This window comes from Protopterus annectens, chromosome 16.part0, assembly GCF_019279795.1.
Source record: "Protopterus annectens isolate FY-2018-M chromosome 16.part0, PAN1.0, whole genome shotgun sequence".
Lineage (NCBI taxonomy): Eukaryota > Metazoa > Chordata > Ceratodontiformes > Protopteridae > Protopterus > Protopterus annectens.
Window position 1 is genome coordinate 428,241,471 of NC_056750.1, and position 23,676 is coordinate 428,265,146.

At 42.4% G+C, this 23,676-nt stretch overlaps 1 protein-coding gene across 2 annotated transcripts in view; it reads left to right on the plus strand.

The window, feature by feature from the left end:
* Window positions 1–23,676, plus strand: part of GAPVD1 (GTPase activating protein and VPS9 domains 1) — a 3,238,556-nt gene that overhangs the window by 3,087,362 nt on the left and 127,518 nt on the right. The gene's annotated exons all lie outside the window — the stretch shown is intronic.

Below are 23,676 nucleotides of genomic sequence, written 5' to 3' on the forward strand. Positions count from 1 at the left end.
ATAGATAGATATGGATCTACTTTCAATGAACAAAATAGATATGGATCTACTTTCAATGAACAAAAGTACAATCCAATGAATTTTACTCACCCGATCTCCATCCACCGAAACTCCATTTAACTCATTCAATCCAATGGAGCTTAGGAAGTTTGCACTGTAACTTACAGTGGGCAGAGCCTAAGCTTTTTTTATAGAATCAAATAATGTCCTCACATTTTAAACAAACGTTCATATTTCTGGAATCATGGGGTTATGAAAGAAGTATAAATGGCTCACTCGACAGCACAAACTATTTTTATAGTGGTAGTATTCCTTAAGTTCTAGGTCTTAAATGGAATTTTATAAGTCACAGTAAACACATTAACTATTACATTTGTCACATTTTGCAAACAACTTACAATATCTCAGCAACCACTCAAGTTGCACACAAACTGTCAGCAGCATTTTATTCATCCAGTTGGTAGAACTTCGTAGCTTCATTTGAAAGCTGTCTGTGTCACGATTGTTGAAATGTTTAGAAAAATTTTAAAATTATATCCATATAAATGAATATCATAAAAATAACAGCTAATATCTATTTACATGCATTAGACAGGGGTCAAATATTAATGCATTTGTGTTTGCTGTTGTGTAAGCTTTAAGATTAAATATTTTAAAACCTTTTACATAGCATGGTTTTGGAATTGTTGATGCAAATATGAACAAGCAATATTTGACTCCTAGAGGTGTCAGTAGGAGTTAACTGCAGATGCACTTGGAGACGTCACTCAGATGAAATGAGTTAAACGAAGTAACGAACTGCTGAATTCCGTTAACAGGGAAAGGAACCACTTGACCACCATGCAAACGAAACACAATGGAAAGCAGCTCAGCCCACCAAAATGGGGGGGGGGCTTCACACCCCCTCTAACTTAAATATACCAACTCCGAGATCGCACTACACCGGGAGGGGGCACATTTCATCATGGTGGTCAAGTGCTTCCTTTCCCTGTGAAAGGAATTCTGCACTTCGTTGCTTCATTTAAATGGAGTATCGGTGGATGGAGATTGAGTTTGTAAAATTCAGTGGATCGTACTTTCTTTCATTGAAAATAGATCCATATATGTTTGTGTGTGTGTGTATATATATATATATATATATATATATATATATATATATATATATATATATAAAATCTATGCCCGTACATACAGTGGATATAAAAAGGATACATACCCCTGTTAAAATTCAGGTTTTTGTGACAGAAAAAAAGGAGACCACAATAAATCATTTCAAAACTTTTCTCACCTTTAATGTGATTTATAACTTGTGCAATTCAATTAAACAAGATATATTACTGTGCAGCTAAATTAATAACTGATAAAGTTCTACCACAAGAACAGTGGGTCGTGAGGGAAAGGAAGGGGAGAAATAGAATACCATCATGGAAATGTAGAGTATAGAAAACTGTAAAGCAGTTAAGACAAGAAGTGTCACTTTTAGATGATTATAGAACAGGGAATAGATCAACAAAAATACATAAAAAAGGAGATAAAAGCAATGTGTAGTATTAGAACAGACCAGGAACTGTCATGCACTATTGCAAATAAACTAAAAATTTCAGCACAGGCAGAAAGACTTTGAAGATATGAAAATTAATATAAATGATAAGTACAAAATAAGCAATTTATTGATGATCCAAAAAAGTTTTGTAGAGAATTGGGAAATAAGGTAAAAGGACTTGAAAGACCGGCAAAAAAGAAGAAATAGTTACATTTTGGAGGAGTATCTATGAAGATCCTGTGGAATATAACAAAGATGCTAAATGGTTCATAGAAGTTAAAGAAAGAACTAGAGGTCCAAAGATACAGTATATGAAATGGTATGAAGTAACAGCCAGAGAGATTGAAACAAAATTAAGAAAAGCCTCTAATTGGAAAGCCCCAGGCCCAGATGCAGGACCTAATTTTTGCCTGAAAGAATTAACATCTTTGCACAAAGATTTAGCCATGAGTAAGAACTATTTAAATGCACAAGGGTGTGTATACTTTTTATCCACTGCACACACACATGTATGTAACACAGAAAATGCATGCATGCACACACATACACATGCATTTAGCATAAGGTTTGCAGCAGTATTCTTTATCCATGGGAGGTAACCACAGGCAGTCATCTAGCTTGACATCCTGAAAGTAGGGATGAACTTCATCCCTTTTCCAGGACATTGGTCTGATGTACAACTAAATGGGTTAGCAGAGTATGCCAGTTTAGTTCTTTTGTAGCACACATTAATCAGTAGTCTCTGCATCTCTCAGTTCTTCCAGGTGACTTCTTGAGAAATAAATGCCTAACTTTGAAAGCTCCTTCTTTCCAGATTTTGACTAATATTGTTATTGTATTGCACTTGCTGTTGTAATCAATATTCTTTATTGTGACAGATTTTTTTCTGATGTCCATGATGTTCCAAGACATTATCATTAACATTTATACCTGTGGAAGGCACATTTCACCTAAGGTTCTTCTTCTGCATTGTCTCTTCTATTTGGGAAAGACTGCAACTTTTCGTCTTTGAGCACTACATGACTTTAAAGTATACTACTTCGGGCCTGTTACCTTTGTGGGGTTTTTTTGAGCACAACAAACTCTTGGTGCTGCCATAAAATGCCTGTGGACTTACTGCAGTAGGGGCTCTCTCATTGCTATCCTTGAAAAAGGAACACTGATGTAGAAAAATTGAAAAGATGAAAAAATTGATTAATGCACAGTGAGCAAAGGACAAGAGGCCTTAGCATACTTGTCTGTGTTGCAGTGCCCTGAGAAGGTCTGCCCTACCTTATGCATTCCCTGTGCCCATCTTGCTTTTCTTTCTTTTCTAACTTTATAATACTGACTTAATTCTTTCCATGGTTTTACAAAAAAAACCCTCATTATGCACGAATACCTTATCCTCTGATTTACACGTATGTTGTCTCAGTCTTTCATAATTGTTTTTTTTTTTCTTGACAGTCCTTAGTTCCTCAGTTTCTGCTTTTTCTCCTCATTTCTTTTATGCCTTCCCCAAATCCACAAAATTCTCCTTGAAAATCTGTAGCTATTATCTTACTTTGTTCTTCTTTCCTACCCCTCAGAATCCAATATAAATGTAAAATTGTTGCAAGTACAACTGGGTTTTAAAATATTAAACCCCTCTTCTTACTCACTAATGTGTAACACACTTCTCTTAAAGTTTAAACATGACCCACAATTTTTTCTAAATATAGCCTTCATCACTTCTTTTCCATTCCATTTTTACCATCATATACAGACTGCTTAAATACCCATTTGTTCTAATACTACCAAATTAATCAGATATATTTTCTTTTGGAAAGTCAACTGGTATGTCTTCTGTAACTCATTTGTTTAGTTTATTTCCTTTATTAATCTATCCCACTGTTCTAGTATCATTTTCCATTTTTCAAACTAGCTCCCTTAAAGAAATGCCATTATTTAAAGAGTATGCTTCCTTGATCCTTACTGTACCTCCTATCGATTTGCTTTTTTCTTTCTTTAATGCTAACCCTACATCTTCTCATTTTTTATTAATTTCTATAAAATTCTTTCATCCATGGCCTATTTTATGTTATTACATCATCTTCATAAACCAGAAGTACAGGTATTTTTCCTTTATCATATATCTTATATTTACATTTTATCAGCCTTATACCTACCTTACTCGCCACTGCATTCATTAATAAAACAAACAAAACTCGACTCATTGGGCATCTGTTAATTAAATTAATGACTTCTACTAAGTCATTAATTTATTAACACAGTGACATAATTATTGTCACATGAAGATTTTATCACTTTCAAAAGTCTGAAATTCCATGTTTTTTCAAAGTATGAGAAACCTTTCATGTCTCCTGTTGTCAAAAGCTTAATGTACATCCCTTACCATCATTTAACCTCTCTTTTTTTCCAATATGTCATTCACAATTTCCTTTGCCCTAATCAATAATTTTTGACATTTTCCTGTTGAACCATATATACCCCACCTCTACTTCCTTTTGCAGAACTGTCTTACATCTTTGCTGCAGTATTTTCGTATATAACTTGTAATCTGTGATATTCAGAGTTATGAATCTCCAATTCTTAATTCAATATCTTTCCCCTTTTTAGCAACAAATTTATTCACCCCTTCACAAATTCTTGCATTTTAAATGCTTCCTTATTTCAATCATTTATGATTTTCACTTTTTTTGCCAAATTTCCAAACCTTTATAACACTTGTAATTTATCCCATCCTTAGGACATGAATTCCTTCAATGTTGCCTCATTTTGTAAAAATTCCAATGATTCTTCAGGAATGCTTTCAAAATTCCATGTCTTTTTGCCCTCTTCTTATGTATCCTTATGCTTTTCTTCCTTATGCAGCACTACAATGTCTGTAATTTGTTCTTGTTTTATTTGTCCTTTTTGCCTCTCACTTATCATTCGTTCCTTATATCATACCATTTTGCCAAAAATGTTGATAGTTATTCCTTTTTTATAATACTGCTTATATAATATGTGCTTTTTCTTATTTTTATCATATAATTCTGTTTCTCTATCATTTTCCATACTCTTTCCATGTCCTGCACTAACTTACTGTATTCTTCCTTCTCTGTTTTTCTCTGTTCTAACTCCAGATGTTCTTCCATTTCACTGTTGCAGTATTCATAACATTAGGGATCCCCTGGCTGGCCGACATCTAGCCAGTATACCAAAGCCTTTAGGTTGCTTTATGGTATGCTGTACATCACACGTATGCTCATTACGTAGCATAGGGCATAAAGGTGATGCCCGGATGTGCCATCGTCAATACGTCTTTGCCGCTAGTCTGAATGCCATTGTTTGATCGTTGGTCTAAACACACCCATTCCTTTGCTGGTTCAGCTAACTGCTACAGATAAGTGCTCCGTTGGGGTTATTTTTTATTGTTGGTGGTGGGGTTTCATGTCATCCAGGAAGGGTAAATGTGCCAGTGTGGGAGAGAGATTCCTCATAAAGACCTCCACGACCAGTGTCTCTTTTGCTTAGATACCTCTTACAACCATACATGCTGTTCCATTTGTCAGGCTTTTGTAACAAAAACACTTCATATTAGACTATCTTTTTTGGCACTCTGTCCTGAAAATCAGCATCTTAAGCTTCTTGCGAAAGACATGATGGAGGGTACTTCCCGCACTGAGGGACAGGCATCTGTGAAGAAGGCCAAGAAACCTTGTCTGGAAACTTCTGCTGTTCAGCGTCCACCGGACATCTCTCCCAAGGCAAGTGCATGCCTAGAAATTCACTTGGCTTTGTTGGATTCCCCTGTCGCAACCAGGTGGGAGGCCGACAGGGATAGGACTTTAAGCACATCCAAGGTGGTTTTGCAGATGTCTGCTTCAGATGTTCCGGATAAACCACTGCTGATTATCTCTAAGTGGTCTAGGGATGTGCCTAAAATTTTAGTCAGAGAAAAAGTCCCTACTACCATCATTGAATGCATCCAGGGTTAGAGCCTTGCAAATTTTATAAGGTGGATGTCCACCGAAGAAAAAAACAGAAGACTAAACAAATTTCTCCTGCACCTAAGGATCCACAGAGTGAATGGCAGGCCTCCATTCAGGGTTTCAGTGCTTTGATGGCATTGAAACCTCCTCAGGGAATTTCTGTTCCAGATCCCCCCTTTGGTCCTCTACTCTTCTAAAAAGACCCAGGGAACAGAATTCCTCTGAGATTTAGCTGGATTCAGATGAGGAATCCCTTGCTTACTCTTCTCAAATTCCATCTCCTTTGGACTGTGGATCAGAGGAAGAGTAATCTACCAGTCATTATACTCCCTTTGAAGAGATTTATTTTGATGACATAGGTTCAAAGGTTGGTACTAGGCTATTGGCCCTAGGGCCTGTACAAGCCTAGCCATAACAATTCCCTGGCTAGTTCTTCCCACAACATTTACTTCCCTGGACTCCTGTCTAGCAGGGCGACTGACGTGATCCCCAGGGTAAATTTCCCATCTCCCATCCAGTCATCAAGGTTCCTTTTGAAGAGGGCCAAGGAGGCGCTCTGCTTGACATGTATGGGCAGTCTGTTCCAGAGTATGGGGAGTCTCTGGGTCAGGAACCTATCCCTCCAGCATGTTTTATTCATTGTGATGACAAGGTTTAGGTCCCTGGAGCATGTGGCTCTGATGGATTGGGATTTCTTTAAGTGTAGCATGTCCAACAGCTCTTGGCTTGATATGGCCTTGTGTGTTAAGCAGAGATCGCCTCTGAGTAGACGATATACAATAGAGTATAGCTGGAGTTATTTTAGTCAGTCAGCATAGGGCATCTGCTTTAGGCCAGTGATTCTTTTTGTGAGGTGTTTCTGCGGCCTTTCCTGTTGGAGATGTCTTGTGAGGTACATACCAAATGGGGCGTTGAACTCTATGATGGGTCTAATGAGGGATGAGTGCAGTGGGACAATGACTTCCTTTTTTCTGGATGAAAAGCCCTTAGTGATGAGGTGTCCCACATAGAAGGATTTCCTGACTGTTGTGGCGATGTGGTTATCGAAGGTAAGACCACTGTCCACCTGTGTTCCTAAGTCTCTTATTACACTTTAGCTGTTTAGTGTACTGCCACCTATGTGGTAATTCATGGGTACATGTTTTTTCCCAAAGGGAATAACTTTACACTTCTTGGCATTGAACTTAAGCCCATGGCTCTGGCACCAAGCATCTGTTTCTGTAAGGCTCTTTTGTAGAATATCCACATCATTTGGGGATTCAATAATGGCTCCCAGTTTGCAATCATCTGTGGACTTTGTTAGCCAGAGTCCCTTAGTGTTGGCCTGTACTTCAGAGAAGTAGATGCCAAACAAGAGCGGTCCCAGGACTGAACCCTGAGGTACTCCACTTGTCGCTTGTCTGGAGCTGGATTTGGAGTCGGCTACTTCTACAGTGTGGGTTCTGTCAGTAAGCCAGTTGGCAACCCATCGAGTGACGTAGGGATTTATGCCTAGCTTAGTAAGTTTATCTATGATTCCAAAGTGGGGGATGGTGTTGAAGGCCTTGGCAAGGCCCAGATAGGCTGTAGACCACCTTACCCTTGTCCACGGCTCTGGAGACTGATTCGAAGAAGTCAGTCAAGTTCAGGAGACACGATCGGCCCTTCATGAACCCAAACTGGGTGGGGTCCAGTGTTTGAAGGTTGCCAATGTCTTTATAAGTTCCATGATAATATGTTCCATGGCCTTGCAGATCAGGCTCGTCAGACTTATGGGACGGTAGTTCCCAGGATCCAAGGTGGGATCCCCCCTTGTGGAGTGGGATAACTGTAGCTGTGCGCCACTCAGTGTGCACGATGCCTGAGTTGAGGCTATGATTAAACATGACACTTAGGTGAGATGCCAGGTCATTTTGTAGTTCATGTATTACACATCCCGGGATGTCATCTGGTCCCATGGATGCTGTATTCTGAGCTTTGGAGAGTGCGGTTTTTACTGGTGTGGCCTTGATTACTGGAATTTGGCAATCTGTCACTATTGAGATGGGCCCTTTAGGGGGTGAGAGGGGGAGTGAAGTTGGCACTGAATCGATCTGCCAGGATATTGGCAATGTCCTTGGAATCAGTATATTTAATGCCATTCTGTTGCAGATCTGAGCATTGCCATTTAGATTCTTGACATAGCTGTAGAATGCATTGTGGTTGTCTTTGGAATCTTTGGCAATTTTATTTTCGTAACTAGCTTTGGGGGATTTTATGAGCGATCTCAGCTTCTTACTGAGGCTGGTAAGGGATTTTTTTGCATCCTGGGATTTTCCTCTCTTCTGCAACAGTTTCTTCCTTCTGTTGTGTAGTTTGTTTATGACAAGGGACCACCAGATTGGATTCCTTTTTTTGGAGGAGAGCATCTTGGTTCTATTTGGGATAGCACGATTCATGCATGAGTGGATGTGCTCGTACAGTGCTTAAAGATCTCCAGGATGCTGGACTTCTTTAAATGAGATTGTGCTCAGGTTTCTAAGATGCATAAAAGATGCTATGATTTTATGCAGATGGATTCTTCTAAACTTTCTGCTGTTCCTTCTGTTTTGGCTGCTTTGCTGGATGCATTTTCTAATGATTATAAGTCTCCAGAGTTCCAGCCCTCTGCTGCCAAGAAAACCTTATGGATTCTACAGGGTGCCTGAAGACTGTAAATTTGTGCAAGTGTCCTTCTGTTGACCCCTTGATGGTATCTGTAGCTTCTGACAAGCTCTGTCAATTGCTTCCGTCTCCCAAGTCACTGCTCTCTGATAAAGATAGCAGGACCACGGAAAGGCTAGACAAGAAGGTTTACACCTCTGCTATTTTGGCTTTTACGGCTGTTAATTATCAGATCCATATGTCTAGGTATTTTTTGGCTCTCTTATCCCAGGCTTGTCAAGGTATTTCTGATCTTCCAGACTCTGAGGGTAAAACTTCTGCTCTTTCCCTGTTGGGGACTTCCTCCCAGGTGGCTTGTCATTCCATCAAGTGTAGTTATGAATGCATCACATCCCCTAGGGCTGCTGCATTTGGGTCAGTGAAGAGGAGGTATTCTTGGCTTCGGCTTCAACCTTTGCCCAATGATATTAAAGCTAAGTTGATGGATGCCCCTGTTGATAATAAACACTTATTTGGAGAGGCTGCTGCTGCTATGTGTAAGGCCTTTCAAGATAAGGGTAAGACTTTACAGAAACATAAACATCCGTTTGTTTCTCCTGTGCCTAAATTTCAGAGAAATTACCCCAATGAGCCAGCTAATGTTTGCACAGTCTTACCCTCCTCGAGTAAGAAGGGTGGCAAGCAGGTTCCTCCTGCTAAGGCTGCTCAGACTTTTGTGCCTCAGAAGTCTCCCTTTCCAGTTAAAGCAGTTACTATCTGACTGTCCTATTGTTCCCCATCACTTTCCTGTTTCTCTTCACCTTGCTCTCTCTTTTCCTGTTTGGCTATAGATTACTCAGGATTCCTGGGTACTCTCCATTATTTTCCAGGGGTAGTTCAAGGTTTGGAAATCCCTTCCCTCCTTTTATGGGTATTACTCAGCCCCCTTAGGAACAACTTTTCTTCTTTCCAGAGGTGCTGTCTTGACTATCCTATTATTCCCAGCCACTTTCCTCTATCTCTTTGCCTTTCTCTCTTTTCCTGTTTGGCTACAGAATACCCTTCTGCCCATTATTCATCAGGGGTATTTCATGGTTTGGAAATCTCTTACCCCTTTTATGGGTAGTACTCAGCCCCCTCAGGAACAACTTTCCTTTTTTCCAGAGGTGCTTTGTGACCTTTTAACTCAGGGTACTATTCAAGAGGAACCTGTGTCTGAAAAGGGGAAGGGGTATTTACTACAGGATGTTTCTAGTATCCAAAAAGGTGGTACTTGGAGACCACTTCTAGGCCTCTCTCATCTAAACACTTCTGAAGGTACCCGCCTTTTGAATGTTGTCCCTTCAGATTTTGTTCTCTCTTTTGCTTCCTCAGGCTTATATGTGGTGTCTGGATCTCAAGGATGCTTATCTCCATATCCCGATCCATCCCCTTTTCAGGAAGTTTTTACATTTCTCTGTTGCTTCATGGCATTTTCAGTTCTCTTTGGATCTCAAGGATGCTTATCTCCATATCCCGATCCATCCCCTTTTCAGGAAGTTTTTACATTTCTCTGTTGCTTCATGGCATTTTCAGTTCTCTTCTTTGCTCTTTGGGCTTTCTACTGCCCCAAGGATATTCAACAAATGCCTCACTCTTGTGATTGCTTTTTGCAGGATTCAGGGGATCCAAGTATTTCCTTACTTGGACTACCGCCTGTTTCAGGCATCCTTTGCAGAGATCCTATTGCAAAATCTTCAGTTTGCCATTTCCCTTCTGCAAAGCCTGAGGTTCACAATAAACTTCAAAAAATCTTTTCTGACTCCTTCTCAAGACTGTGCTTTTCTGGGGTGCAGGATTCTGATGGTGCCTATGCAAGCATTCCTACCTCCTCCCAAGGCCTTGAAACTAATTTCCTTCTTTCAAACTCTTCTTCCTCTGGTATCTGTTACAGGCAGGGAGTTTTTGAGAGCTCTGGGATTCATGGCATCCACCATCCCTAGTCTGGCTTCAACATGCATATCCCCTAGAATTTGTAGTTCCTCTTCTGCCTTGTCTCAAGAAGGAACTTCACTGGTGGATCCAGCAGTTGTCTCTAAATCCATGGCTCCTTTTCCATCTCCCTCTTCACTCTCAGGAACTCTTCACAGATGCTTTAGACATGGCATGGGGAGCAGCTTTTGGCTCCCTAAAGATGCAGGAAATGTGGTTGCCTCTTCAACAGAAAGAGCACATCAGTGTGAAAGAGATGAGAGCTCTTCTGCTGACACTAATTGCTTATCATCCTTTTTTCTTCCCAGGACCTCTCAAGGTATTTACAGACAATGCCACAATGATGTGGCATGTAAACAAATTGAAGAGGGGCAAGATCTGTTCTTATTTGCCGGTTTGCACTCCTGGTGTGGGAACTTGCTATCCACTATCAAGTGACTCTTCAGACAGTTTACATTCCCTCAGGTCAAAACATTGTGGTAGACACTCTGAGCAGGTTCCTTAACTCAATCCCATGAATGGATGCTTCACAGGTATGTGTTTCTGGACATTGTCCACCAGTGGGGTACTCCTCAAGTTAATCTGTTTGCCTCCCCTCTGAACAGACAGCTTCCTCTTTTTTTGAGCCAGAGTCCCAGGTCCTTTGGTTTGGAAGCTGGACACCCTATCTTTTGGAAGGTTTTTTTTGCTTTCCCTCTCCTTTCCCCTTATGGCTTGCTTTCTTTTTTTGATATTTCTTAAGGGCAGGGTATCTTTGCATACCAATCCTCCTTTTATTTCCAAGGTGGTGAATGAGTTGTCCCATAATCAATCTATTCATTTTCCCAGTTTTTCCCATTCTCCGCTATCTTCCAGTGAGAAGGTGCTGCACACATTGGATGTACACAGACAACTCAGATTTTATTTGAATAAGACTAAGACTATTAGGAAATCTGATCAGCTCTTTGTTTCCCTTCATCATAGGTCCTTAGTCTTAGCTGTAGCCAAGCAAACTATTTCTTCTTGGATCTCAAAAGCTATTTCTTTTTGTTGTTGTTTTCATGGTAAAAGCCTTCTTTATTCTGTTAAAGTTCATTCTTCTAGGGATGTGGCTTCTTCTAATGCTTTTTTCAAGGGTGTCAATACTAACTCTGTTCTGACACAGCTGTCTGGACTTCTGTGCATACATTTATCAGTCACTACAAGTTGGATTGAATCTCCAGAGCTAGAGCTGGTTTTGCCAGGGCCATCCTTCATGGCTTCCTAGAGGGCTCTGCTGGTCCTTCCTCCTCCAAAGTTTTTTTCCTAAGTTTTGGCACTCTCCCTAATGTTATGACTACTGCAACAGTGTAGTGGAAGAGTGTAGTACATTTGTGTAAAGTCTTACCATAACTGTAGATGTCATTGTCTTCACTGTTGCATTCACTTCCTCCCACCTCCCCCTGGTCCATTTGCATTCTGGATGTACTGTGTACCTTTTCTTTTCCTTGGACTGGCATTCCTACTGAGGCTCTCAATTCGAAGGATGGTACGTCCTGGTGTCACCTTTATGCCGTACATTACGTAAGGAGCATACGTGTGATGTACTGTGTACCTTAGAGCAACCTAAAGGCTTTGGTATACTGGCTAGATATTGGGCCGTGCTTGGCAGGGGATCCCTAATGTTATGAATACTACAACTGTGAGGGACATCTACCGTTACAGTAAGATTTTACATAACTGTACTTTCTAAGTAAATGTTTTTATATTTTTCTTTAAAAAAAATCTGCCATTCCACCATTGATATACAAGCAAATCTCATACTCTTCCACCAAGAGATCAGCTTCAGTATGCTGACAAACTGAGAAACCTCCCGACTTAACTGAACCTGATAAGGAATATCTGAAAGTGGTACTGCTCACTGCTAGAAGTCATAAGAAATTCTACCCCCTGAAAGCCTTCCTCTCCTTGGAGAGTGTAGACATCTGTTTAGTAATGGAGACATGGTTTAAAGTCACTGAGAGTACACCGGCAATGTAAATCTATAATGCCTTTCACACTTTTAGACCAGCTAATGCACAGGAGGGAAGTAAAGGTGGAGGAGTCTCAGCCTATATTAAAAGCAACCTCACATCCAGTTTAGTTCAAGTGTATGACTTCCCTGTGGATATTGGGACCACTGAAAACCAAAATAATTTCTAAAAAACTCCTCCGGTCCAATTTACATAGTTCTTGGTTATGTAATTGTTCTGACCGTGGGTAGCTTCATTTAATTAGAGCCTGTCATATACTTTAACCTTCCATGAAAGCTTGCAACAACTTTCTAAACTCTTGATCAATGTGTGTTTACTGTACTAGCCACTGATGAATGTAACCAAATGACTGAACAAAATGTCCTTTCAACTGCATTGTTTATTGTAACGCACTGTGCCCCTTATAGCATATTTACTTTTTGCTCCTTTCTTGCCCTTGAAACTGTACCTTATTAACTTTTTGACTCTGTACTGTACTTAATTAACATGCGTACTATATTTACTGTATTTGCTGTACCAATCTGTGTGGAGCTTTTCTCCCCAGGCCTCCGCTAAAAATTGGATCCATGCCCAGTCGGACTTTTCCAGTAAACAAATGTAAAATAAATGACCCTCAGAAACTTGTATATCTGCAACTCACCATAAACAGGATCTCGTACCATATCTTTGCAACCTATAGGTCCCCCTCCATGTCCCAGGAAACCCATGCTACCTATCTCAATCTACTAGAGTCCTTTAATGTTCAACCCAATATGGTATTCAGGGGGGATCTCAACTATCCCTCTGTAGTTTGGTAATCCTACACCACTTCTAATGCTCGAGCCCAGCAATTCCTAAACTTCATTAATACTAATATCCTGGAACTGTTAGTCCATTCTACTACCAGGGATGCAAACAGCCTTGAACTCGTGCACATATGGGAGCAATGTTTTTCACTCATCAGATCTGACCATAATGCAGTATTGCTTGAAATTAAAATTTAACCCAGGAACCAAGCAAAACCAAGAAATATTCTAAGACTAACCTCTCTCTACTAATCAACACCTTGGCTAAATTCTAAGGACCCCTACACCTAGTAAACTCCATCTCTGTGCAGCCATATTGATAGCGGTATGGAGAGATTTGTACCATTTCATATTAAGAATAAGACAAACTCAAAAGACAAACCATGCTAGTGGAATCACAATATAAATCAGTTAAGCAACAAAAGTAAAAAAATCTTGGCCTAGAGTTGGAGAAACAAAGCCCTACATAATAACCCCCCCCCCCACTAACCTAAACAGGGGTCTCTGTTCTATTGAACATTCACTTCATCGAATCTGTGAGAAGGGGAATGTATCCAGTTGGCCAACACTTCCCCGTCTCACACACTCCAGTATTTCAAACTCCTTTTCTCCACTGTAGTGAGGTTTCGGAGTTGGTGTATATATAGTTGGGGGGGGGGGCAAAGCCCCCCACCTGGGTGGGTTTGAAATACTGCTGTGTGCCAGATGGGGAATGGGGAAGTTTTGACCAACTAGTTAATTTCCCTGTCTCACAGGTTTAATGAAGTGAACTTTCAGTGAGTGAACGTTTGCTGATTTGCATTTCATGATTAACCATTCGATGACTAAACATAGACCCTCTAAACAGGCAGATAAGAAAGTTAATTAATACTTCAAAGTCTAAATTTGAAGAAAAAATAGCTTCTCAGGCAAAGGACAACCACAAAGCTTTCTGCAGGTGTGTCTGTATCTTCAGGGGAAATATACAACAAAGTGGAGAACTCATTGTGAATGGCATCACCCACACTGAACTGGAGGCCGCTGACAGGTTCATCTCAAATTTCTACCCCCCCCCCCAATAGTGCAAAGGAAATGCTGCATACCACAATCCCCCAGCCATTACTAGGGAACAGGTCATCAATGCACTTTCCAAGGCCAAAAACACTGCATCAAGGGGCCCCAATAACATCCTAGGATGCTTAATAAATAGCACAAAACATGACCTCTCTGCTTCACTTGAATCACTTTTCAGCTGAAGCATACAGTCAGCTTTTGTGCCTAAAGAATGGAAGATGGTTGCAGTCATTCCCCTACACAAAGGAGGTCCAAACAGTGATCCAGGTAACTTACAGGCCCATAAGTGTGATCAGTCTCATATGTAAGGCCGTGGCAATAATCATCATGGACAAGATAAATAAGGACATAGTAACCTGCAATTGCTGGATCCGTTGCAGTTTGGCTTTATTAAAGGAAGGTTATGCCTATTAAATCTGATATACTTCTTTGAGAGGGTCATCTAAGAAATGGATGAAGGCAGGCCTTGTGCACAAAGCTTACCTCAACCTGGCCAAGATTTCTGATACAATACCTCACTCAGACATTATAGGCAAGCTCACTAAATTAGGTGTAAACCCTTTTATTACTCACTGGATAGCCAACTGACTAACTGATAGGACATAGGAGGCCAAAGTAGGTGAGGCCACCTCCATCAAGAGGTCAGTCACTAGTGGAGTCCCCCAGGTCTCAGTGTTGTGCCTGCTCCTCTTTGGCATTTATTTCTGTGAAATGGAAGTAAATTCTGAAGGTTTATGGATGACTAAGTTTGCAGATGATTGCAAGCTGGATGTTATCGACTCCCCTGCAGGCACTAGAATTCTTCAGGAAGGCCTATCTCTAACAGATGGTGCCAAAGCCGAGATCTTAAACTCAATGCTAAGAAATGCATAATTGTAACTTTTGGGAAGGCAACCATCCTGGCTAATTACCATGTTGATAATACACCCCTAAGAATTGACCCAGTGGTTAGGGATCTGACTACACACATTGTAGCCTTGACAGTAGCCTTATCTTCGACTTTCATATGGCCATAGTGGTGAACAAATCCTTTTGTTGCACAGCTTATAAGGCATGGCATCTAGGTCCAAAGAGGTCATTATCCCACTGTACTGCCTTAATCAGACCATTCAATGAGTACGGTGCTCCCTTTAGTATGTACCTGACCAGGCATATGCCGCAACTAGAGTGAACACAGATGTTCCATACAAAACAAATACAAGGCGTAACAAACATGACTTACCCAGAGCAATTTAAAGTCCTTTCCCTGTAAGAAATCTCCTGTAGATTGCTGAGGAGGTGATGTATGACTGGCTTACAAGGCATTCACAAGCACCCACACTTATGAATATAATGCATGTTTGTAAGTCAAACAGTATCGGAAATACATGGTCTATGGACCAGAATTTTGTCATTGACTTAAACAGAACATTCTGGAGACCATCTCTCTTATGGAACAGGCTTTCCCATCCATGTAAAGCTGAGTTTGTCTGTTACCCAATTTAAGTGCAACCTAGACCAGTGAAATGGGAATAGGAAATTTGCACTGGGCCTAGCACCCATATCCCTTATGGATCAAAGTAGTTTATAAATGACTGGCCCTCAATGTCCTATTTGGATGCAGGATGTCATTCTTCTTTCTGGAAAACTTGGCTAGGCTTAGAAAGACCCCTGGGTCATTAGCCTAATAACAGTCTATGAATCTCTGAATTCTTTCGTTTATTTTATACCCCATTCCTATTTAATTACTTCTCCATCCAAATTTCAAGATGGACTGAAACCTGTGATTACTATGCCTTCATGTACTCCCTTTACATGTTTCTATCATTACAAAATAATTTATTTTGGTTTTAAATGTCCTCTTCTGTAAGTATATTCTCTTCATGTGCTTTCTAATACTCCACACAGTATTAACTTTCTCAGTTTCTTAATACGTCCATTTACTTTACAACCTTCGAACATATATACTGCATTTAAAATTCCCCCAAAGTATAATATCCAATGTTAAGTTGTCAATCTCGCCTTCATTCTTGCTGGATGGGTTCGGAGCCGAACCTCGGCTCCGACTCGGCCTATTACTAAAGCTCGAGAGCTATTTTTACAGGCTCGAGGCTATCCTATGTCCCATAATGCTAGGCATCATATACCCAGATCTTGTTTGCCGCTTCAGCTACGAGGTTGCGTTTTTCACCGGCTCCAGGTCGTATTAAAAATTTTTTATATTTGCAGTTAGTTTTTGTAAATTTTCTCTTAGTAGTTTTTGTCCTAGTAGTGTTAGTAGTGTACCGGCTAGTTTTCCCCTCCTTTTCTTAGTAGTTTCTTCTCTCTCTCCACCCTTAGGTGGATAGGCCTTTGGTCCTTTTCTTTAGTTGGTAGTTGGGGATTCCCTTTGAGTGTGTGAGTGGAATATTGTTCCCTTCCCTGTAGCAAAGTTTTTAAAGTAGTTGTTGTGTGGGTCTTTTCAAGGGTTTTTGAGTGTGTTTGTGCTTTGTGTGCTTGAATAGCCTTTCTGTCCCGGTCCTGTGGTATCATGTCCAAGAATACCAAGGTCTCAGGATTTAAGAAGTGTGACTCGTACTGTCAAAAGATGTCTCTGACAGACGGTCACACTTCTTGTGTATATTGTTTGGGCCCTCTGCACTAGCAGGACTCTTGTTCTGTCTGCCATGCCTTCAGTCCAAGAATCCTGCAGGAATGCAGAAACAAGCTCATCCTTAGGGGCTTGCTAAAGCCTGAAGGTTCTCCGACGAAGCCTCCGTCCGGTAGACCTTCTAAGCCCGCCAAACCGTCGGCTCCATGTCCGGAGCCGGCGCTGAGCGGACCTCCTCCTATCTCGTCGGTTCCGGCCGGAACCGATGCATCGAGGCCTCAGTCTGCTCCGACTTTAGTGTCGGAGCCATCTCCAAGCCGAAAATGTTCCCGATCTCCTTCCTTGGAGTCGGTGCGTTCGGCTCCGAAGTCCCTTTACTATCGGAGCGGAGCCATAGGTCTCACTCCTCTCGGTCTTCCAGGCTGTCGGATCACGACCTCGAGAGGGTAGTCAGTAGGCTCTTAAAGTCACAGGCGCTGGCCCAGATGTTGCATAGCCCTTCTCATCAGACAGTGGCTACCCCAACGCCTGCTCCAATTCCTCCTCCGACCCTTCCTTTGAGCTCGGAGACGGAGGTCGTCGGGTTAGCACCGTTGGGGCGTTGGAACCGATACCACTCTTGTAGGCTCCTTCGTCGGCTCCGATCCCATCCTTGGTTCTGTCCTTGGAGGGATCCGGGCGCCGAGACTCCCTCGTCGGCTCCAAGGGGGTATGTGGCATCGGACCCTTGTCCGACCCCGTTCTCCCTCTCGGAGCCTCGGCGCAGGTGAGTTCGGCCCCATTGGCCTTGGAGCCGTCCCTCTTGGTGCCGGGGGGAGCCCTTATCTCTTGGGAGTTGGGTCCCTCTTCTCTGCCTGATAGGGGTGCCTTTGAAGACATGAGGAGCGTGCTGGCTCCTATACCAGCACCACGGTCGACCCCGTTGGCCCCTCCCTCTGTGGTGCCTGCTTCGGCCTCTGCCTACCCTCCCGACCCCAAGCGTGGAGAACCAATGCTCCAGGTAGCCCCATTGAGCGTATCTTCCTCTTCTGAGGCCTCCCCGGATCCTGCAGGGGAGCCCCCTCGAAAGAGAACATGCAAGAGGAAGCATGTGGACTCCCCTGAGTCAGTCACATCGGACACCGACCTGGTTGAGTCAGAAGGGTCCCCAAGGTTCCCCTCTGAGGATGTCTCCTTTTCTGACATCCTGGAGATTCTCAAGCAGAGGGGGACCTGGTCTGCCCTCAACCCTTCCGAGGACGTATCTGTGTACCTAGATGCATTTGGTTCTCACCCTTCCACCTCCTGGGTGTCTCCGCCTTTCGACCCACTCATGGATGTGGTGGCTCGAAAGGCGTGGACGGCTCCGGATACTATCGAACCAACTCCCCGGAGGCCTACAAAATTTATTACAGCCCCTTCTGACAGGCAGTTTCTAACTAAGGGCGTCCCTGTTGATGCCATGGTGGTGGCGGCGGCCACTAAGAAGGAGTTGACTGACCCTTCAGTACCTGTCCATCCTCCTAATAAGGAATCTAGGACTATGGACAGGTATAGTAAGCGGATATTTTCTTCAGCGACCTTTGACATGCGGTCGCTGAATTATTTGTGCCATTTCACCCGTCTTCAAAGAGACCTTCTCAAAGAACTGGGTGATACCTTACAGGACCCATCAGCTACGGGGTCTCAGGAAAAGATCACCTCCCAGCTGGCGACCCTGAGCTCGATTGTCAACTCCCATGCGGCTCATTTCCTATGCAGCTGATGGGGCGAGTAGGGCTGCAGGCACGGGCGTTGCTCTAAGGAGACACTCCTGGATGCAGCTTTGTAACTTTGCTGACCCCTTCAAGGCGTCCTTCAATAACACCCCCTTTGATGGTTCTGCCTTGTTTGGACCTCAAGTGAAGGATACATTGACCAGGTGCGAGCAGGAAGGCAAGACTCTCTCTGCCGTGGGAGTCCATTTTTCCACTCCATCTAGACCATACCCTAAGGGTCAGAAGAGTGGCAAAATGTGGTTCCGCAAACCTTAGGGAGTACTGCCTGATGCGCGTGGTGAGCTTCCCTCCAGAGGCAGAGGAGGGAACAGTAATAGATGCCGCCCAAGGGGCAGGGGGGGTCCGCAGAATCAGGGTAGCAGAGAATCATTCTCTGACAAACCCTTCCAGCACCCCTGAGGAGCTGCCCGACTGTCCACCTTCGGAGGCAGTCGGGGTAAGACTATCACTGTACCCAGAAGCCTGGCATTCCCTCACGCAAGACAAATGGGTACGGTCGATCATATCTGAGGGTTACAGAATTCCCTTTATTCACACCCCACAACAGCCAAAAGGGCCCCTTCCAGACGTTCCACCCGGTCCGATGGATCTAGCAGCACTAGAAATTTCAAAGCTGCTAAGAAAAAGAGCTATCCAGCCAGTCCCAGCAGACCAGCAAGGATCCGGAATCTACTCCAAGTTCTTTTTGGTACCAAAAAAGACAGGGGACTGGAGACCTATTTTGGATCTCAGCAGGCTGAACAAGTCTCTTCAAAGAACGAAGTTCCGGATGGTCACGCTACAGTCCATTCTACCCTTTCTGGGTCAGGACAATTGGATGTGCTCTATAGACCTTCAGGATGTGTACTACCATATCAAAATGAACAGGCGCGCCAGACTGTTTCTCTGCTTCCGGCTGGGAGCCAGTCACTACCATTTCAGAGCCCTGCCCTTTGGCCTCACCACAGCCCCCAGGGTGTTTACCAAATGCATGGCAGTGGTTGCGGCTCACCTGAGACGACAAGGATTCCAGGTGTTTCCATATTTAGACGACTGGCTCCTTACTGTCACCACCAGGCGTCAACTACCCCAGTCCAGAGATTATGCTGTCCAAACTTGCAACGAGCTAGGTATCTCTATAAACTTCGAAAAATCTGCCTTGTCGCCTTGTCAGTCCATTACCTTTATAGGCACCGTTTTAAATACTGTGAAGCTGTCAGCAAAACTGCCTGTACAAAGAGTTTCAGACATTCGCGATCATGTTCAGATCCTACTACAGGAGAGCAAAGTCCAGGCCAGATTCGTACTAAAAACCCTAGGCCTCATGGCAGCAGCAATCACATTACTCCCCCTAGCTCACTTTCACATGCGGATCCTGCAGTGGATGCTATTTTCCCAGTGGTCCTTTCAACGGCTTCCAATGTCACATAGCATTCTAATCACTCAGTCATGCAAAAGGCACCTTTCTTGGTGGATGGTCTCCCCTGAGGTACTTCAGGGCAGACCTTTTGACCTTCCTCCTCCTGTTGCTGCTGTGACAATGGATGCCTCCCTGATTGGGTGGATGGGGGGCACTTTCAGGGCAGGACAGTCCAGGGCACATGGCATCCCTTCGAATGCCACCTGCACATAAATGTCTTTGAAATGAGAGCGGTACTTTTAGCGTTGCGGGCCCTTCAAGACTCTCTACCCACCGTGACTATTGCAATTCAGACAGACAATATGTCTGTAGTGTGGTACATCAACAAGCAGGGCGGAACAAGTTCCTACCCCCTATGTCGAGAAGCACTCAGACTTTGGCAGTGGGCGATCTCTTCTCAACGGTTTCTGGTAGCAACGCATATCCCCGGGAAGTCCAACATCATAGTGGACAGGCTGAGCAGAGCCATTCTCATGCCCCACGAGTGGTCTCTCAACCAGCTAGTAGCGGAAAGAATTTTCAGAAGGTGGGGTCAGCCTTGTTGCGACCTTTTCACAACCCCTCAAAACAGAAAGTGCCAAGACTTCTTCACCTTCTTCCCTCTTCCAGGTCTTCCCCCCAGAGACGCTCTAGTCCACGATTGGCCCCGGGGTCTTCTGTATGCTTTTCCCCCTTTTCCCTTAATTACTCAGTTAATCCAGAAAGCAACTGCTTTGAGATCCAGAATGATCCTTATTGCCCCTCACTGGCCTCGACAGATTTGGTTTCCGTTCCTGCAACGTCATCTACTGGAACAGCCCTGGCATCTGGACCCAGTGCCAGATCTTCTGACCCATCAATCGGGCGGGCTGCATCAATCCCTTCAATCTCTCAACCTCACAGCTTGGTTGCTCCACTTCCAACCCTAGCCAGGCTTCCCTTAATCTCTCATTCAGTTCGTGACGTCATTCTCGCTTCTCACAAGTCTACTACCAGAAAGACTTATGCTAGCAAATGGAAGCGTTTCTCTGTTTGGGCAGGGGAAAAAACAAGTGGACCCTTTTACAGCTCCTGTCCAAACAGTTTGAGTTTTTGGCAGAACTTTTTCAAATGGGTTCTTCTTCAGCCACCATCAGGGTTCAGCTGGCAGCTATTGCAAATTTCCACGTTGGCTTGTCAGAGACTAGCATTATGTCCCACAAGCTCTGCAAAGCCTTTCTAAAAGGAACCTTCTTACTTAGGCCTCCGGTAAAAGATCCTCCCCCTCCTTGGGACCTAAATTTGGTGCTGTCGTCTTTAATTCTCCCTCCTTTTGAGCCGGCGGCTTCCTGTTCGTTAAAGCTGCTCTTGTGCAAAACTCTCTTCTTAGTAGCCATCACTTCAGCAAGAAGGGTAACGGAACTTTAAGCCCTTTGTGTTCACCCTCCTTACTTTGTTTTTCACAAAGATAGAGTGTCCTTAGGACTAATCCATCCTTTTTACCCAAAGTACTCTCTGAAAAAAGTCTGAATCAGACCATTGATCTTCCTGTCTTCTTCCCAAATGTCTTCTTCCCAAATTATACCAATAGGGCTGAACGAAAGTTACATTGTTTGGATGTTCACCGTCAGTTACACTTCTACCTGGATAGAACTAAGCAGACGAGGAAATCAGACCAGCTCTTCCTCTCTTAAGCGGAAGGGAAGCAAGGCCTGCCTGTTTCCAAAGTAACTATGTCCAGGTGGTTGACCTCTGTTATCATGTTGATTTACCAATTGAGGCATAAAGAGCTCCCTTCTAAGCCCAGAGCTCATTCAACCAGAGCATTAGCTTCTTCAGTAGCCTTTCAGGCAAGATTGCCAATGGATTCCATTTGTGCAGCGGCCACATGGGCCTCTCCTCATACCTTCATTTCTCATTACAAGCTGGACATGGCCTCCAGAAGCCGGGCTGATTTTGGTTCCACTGTACTCAAGAGTCTGTTCCATTGAGCCACCCAGGACCCAGGTGCTAGGGACGCTGTCCCATCCAGCAAGAATGAAGGCGAGATTGACAACTTAACATTGAGAAGTTATGTACTTACATAACGTTCCATGTTAGTTGTCTTCTTCTCGCCTTCTTTCTTGCGTCCCACCCTCCATCCCCCTAGCCTGGAAAGACTGAGAGTATCTTGTGAGATTTTTTGTCACTAGAGTTATCTCCTCAGCTAGCTCTCTTGCTTCTCTTGGTAACTCTTATGAGAGATATGTATATATTTATAAGAGCTTCTATTTATATATATATATATATATATATATATATATATATATATATATATATATATATATATATATATATATATATATATATATATATATATGTATATATAAATATTCTCTGTTGTGGTGGGACATGTATGTCCATAGTGTTAGCTATCAAACGAGATCTGGGTATATGACGCCTAACATTATGGGACATATGATAGCCTCGAGCCGGTAAAAATAGCTCTCGAGCTTTAGTAATAGGCCGAGGCAGAGCTGAGGTTCGGCTCCGAACCCATCCAGCAAGAAAGAAGGCGAGAAGAAGACAACTAACATGGAACGTTATGGTAAGTACATAACTTCTCATTCTTACAACATGCAGTTTAATTCTGTCAATCAAATTTTTCCTCTCCTTTATACTAGTCGATGCCTACACTCCTGTTAACCTAAAAACTTCCTTTGTCTGCTTTATATCAACTACTGTTACTCTTTCAGTTTGAATTATACAGCAATCTAATATTTTTCATTGTTATTTAACAAAAATAAAACCCCTTTGAAAATGTTCCTTAACATTAAGTCCATATAATCTTTCCCAGATATCTTCTGTTTGAACCCTTTTGCTTTCATTAATAAACCTTGTATCCTGCTGAACAAGTTACCTCATTGTGTAAATTTTTATACCATTGCTTGTATCACACGCATCCTACTAGCATCATTAATAATGCTGTGAATGTTCACTGAAATTATTATTGCAGTTTCCTCTGATTTCTTTTTGAATTTTGCATGATCTTTCTCATCTTCCTCTGACTGGTCTTTTCCCCCTCGAAGTATCCTCTGTATTTACATCTGCAACTTGTATCATAATCTGAATGTTTTCCTCCTTTCTGTTAAAAGAATGTCATGTCTTCATATATCTGTACTGTTTGTTTTGTCATATCATGATTTCCTCCTTATCCCACAATACTGCTTGTTGGCTTTCTGAAACATTGTCACATCTCTCATGTGCAACTTAAAATTGTATATCACCCTCTGTTTTCTGTATAGTCATACCAAAACATGTTCTAACATTTCACGCTTTCTATGTTCTGATTTACATTTATTTACAGTATGCCCCCTCTCCCCACACTGATTGCATCTTCCTTTGCTACCATCATTAATTAAATACATCTCTACAAAAACTATATCATTTCAGTTGACCAAAATACCTTAAAGTAACCCGTTTCTATTTTGCATGTAATACACACGTGAGCTGACATACCCTTATTATAGTCTATGTTCAAAGTTGCTTGTCTCCTACTCCACAAATTTCTATTAACTTTGCTTTTTTTAAAAAACATTTCTTACCATTTCACAGACATTTGCTTAAACACTGCACTACATCTTTTTCTTCACTCTCATCACTTCTGAATTGAATATACACTTTTTTATCCAGTCTTGATTTTTTGTCCATGGAAAAATCATTTTTTCTTTTCTCACATTTCAACAAAAAGTCTCTATTAAATTGTTAGTCTGAAAAGCCACATCATAAAACAGTTCTTTCCCTTGATGTGTGAAAAATCTTATGTCTTGTATGTGAAAATCCATTGGTGCTATACCAGTGTCCCAAACTGCAATTCGTCACTGTTACTGCCTTATTCTTACCATTGGACATGGTATCATTTTTCATACCTCTTTCCTTCACTCACTGTTGCTTGTATGTGCTGCTGTACAAGTTTGTACATCCTCTGAAAAACTAACACCCTTATGCCATCCTGCTCTATGATACTGCAGATTTATCTCCTGATGTTCTCTAATCTGTCATCATCCAGTTCATCTGATTGGATCTCAGTAATCACCAGCTCCTGCCATGACTC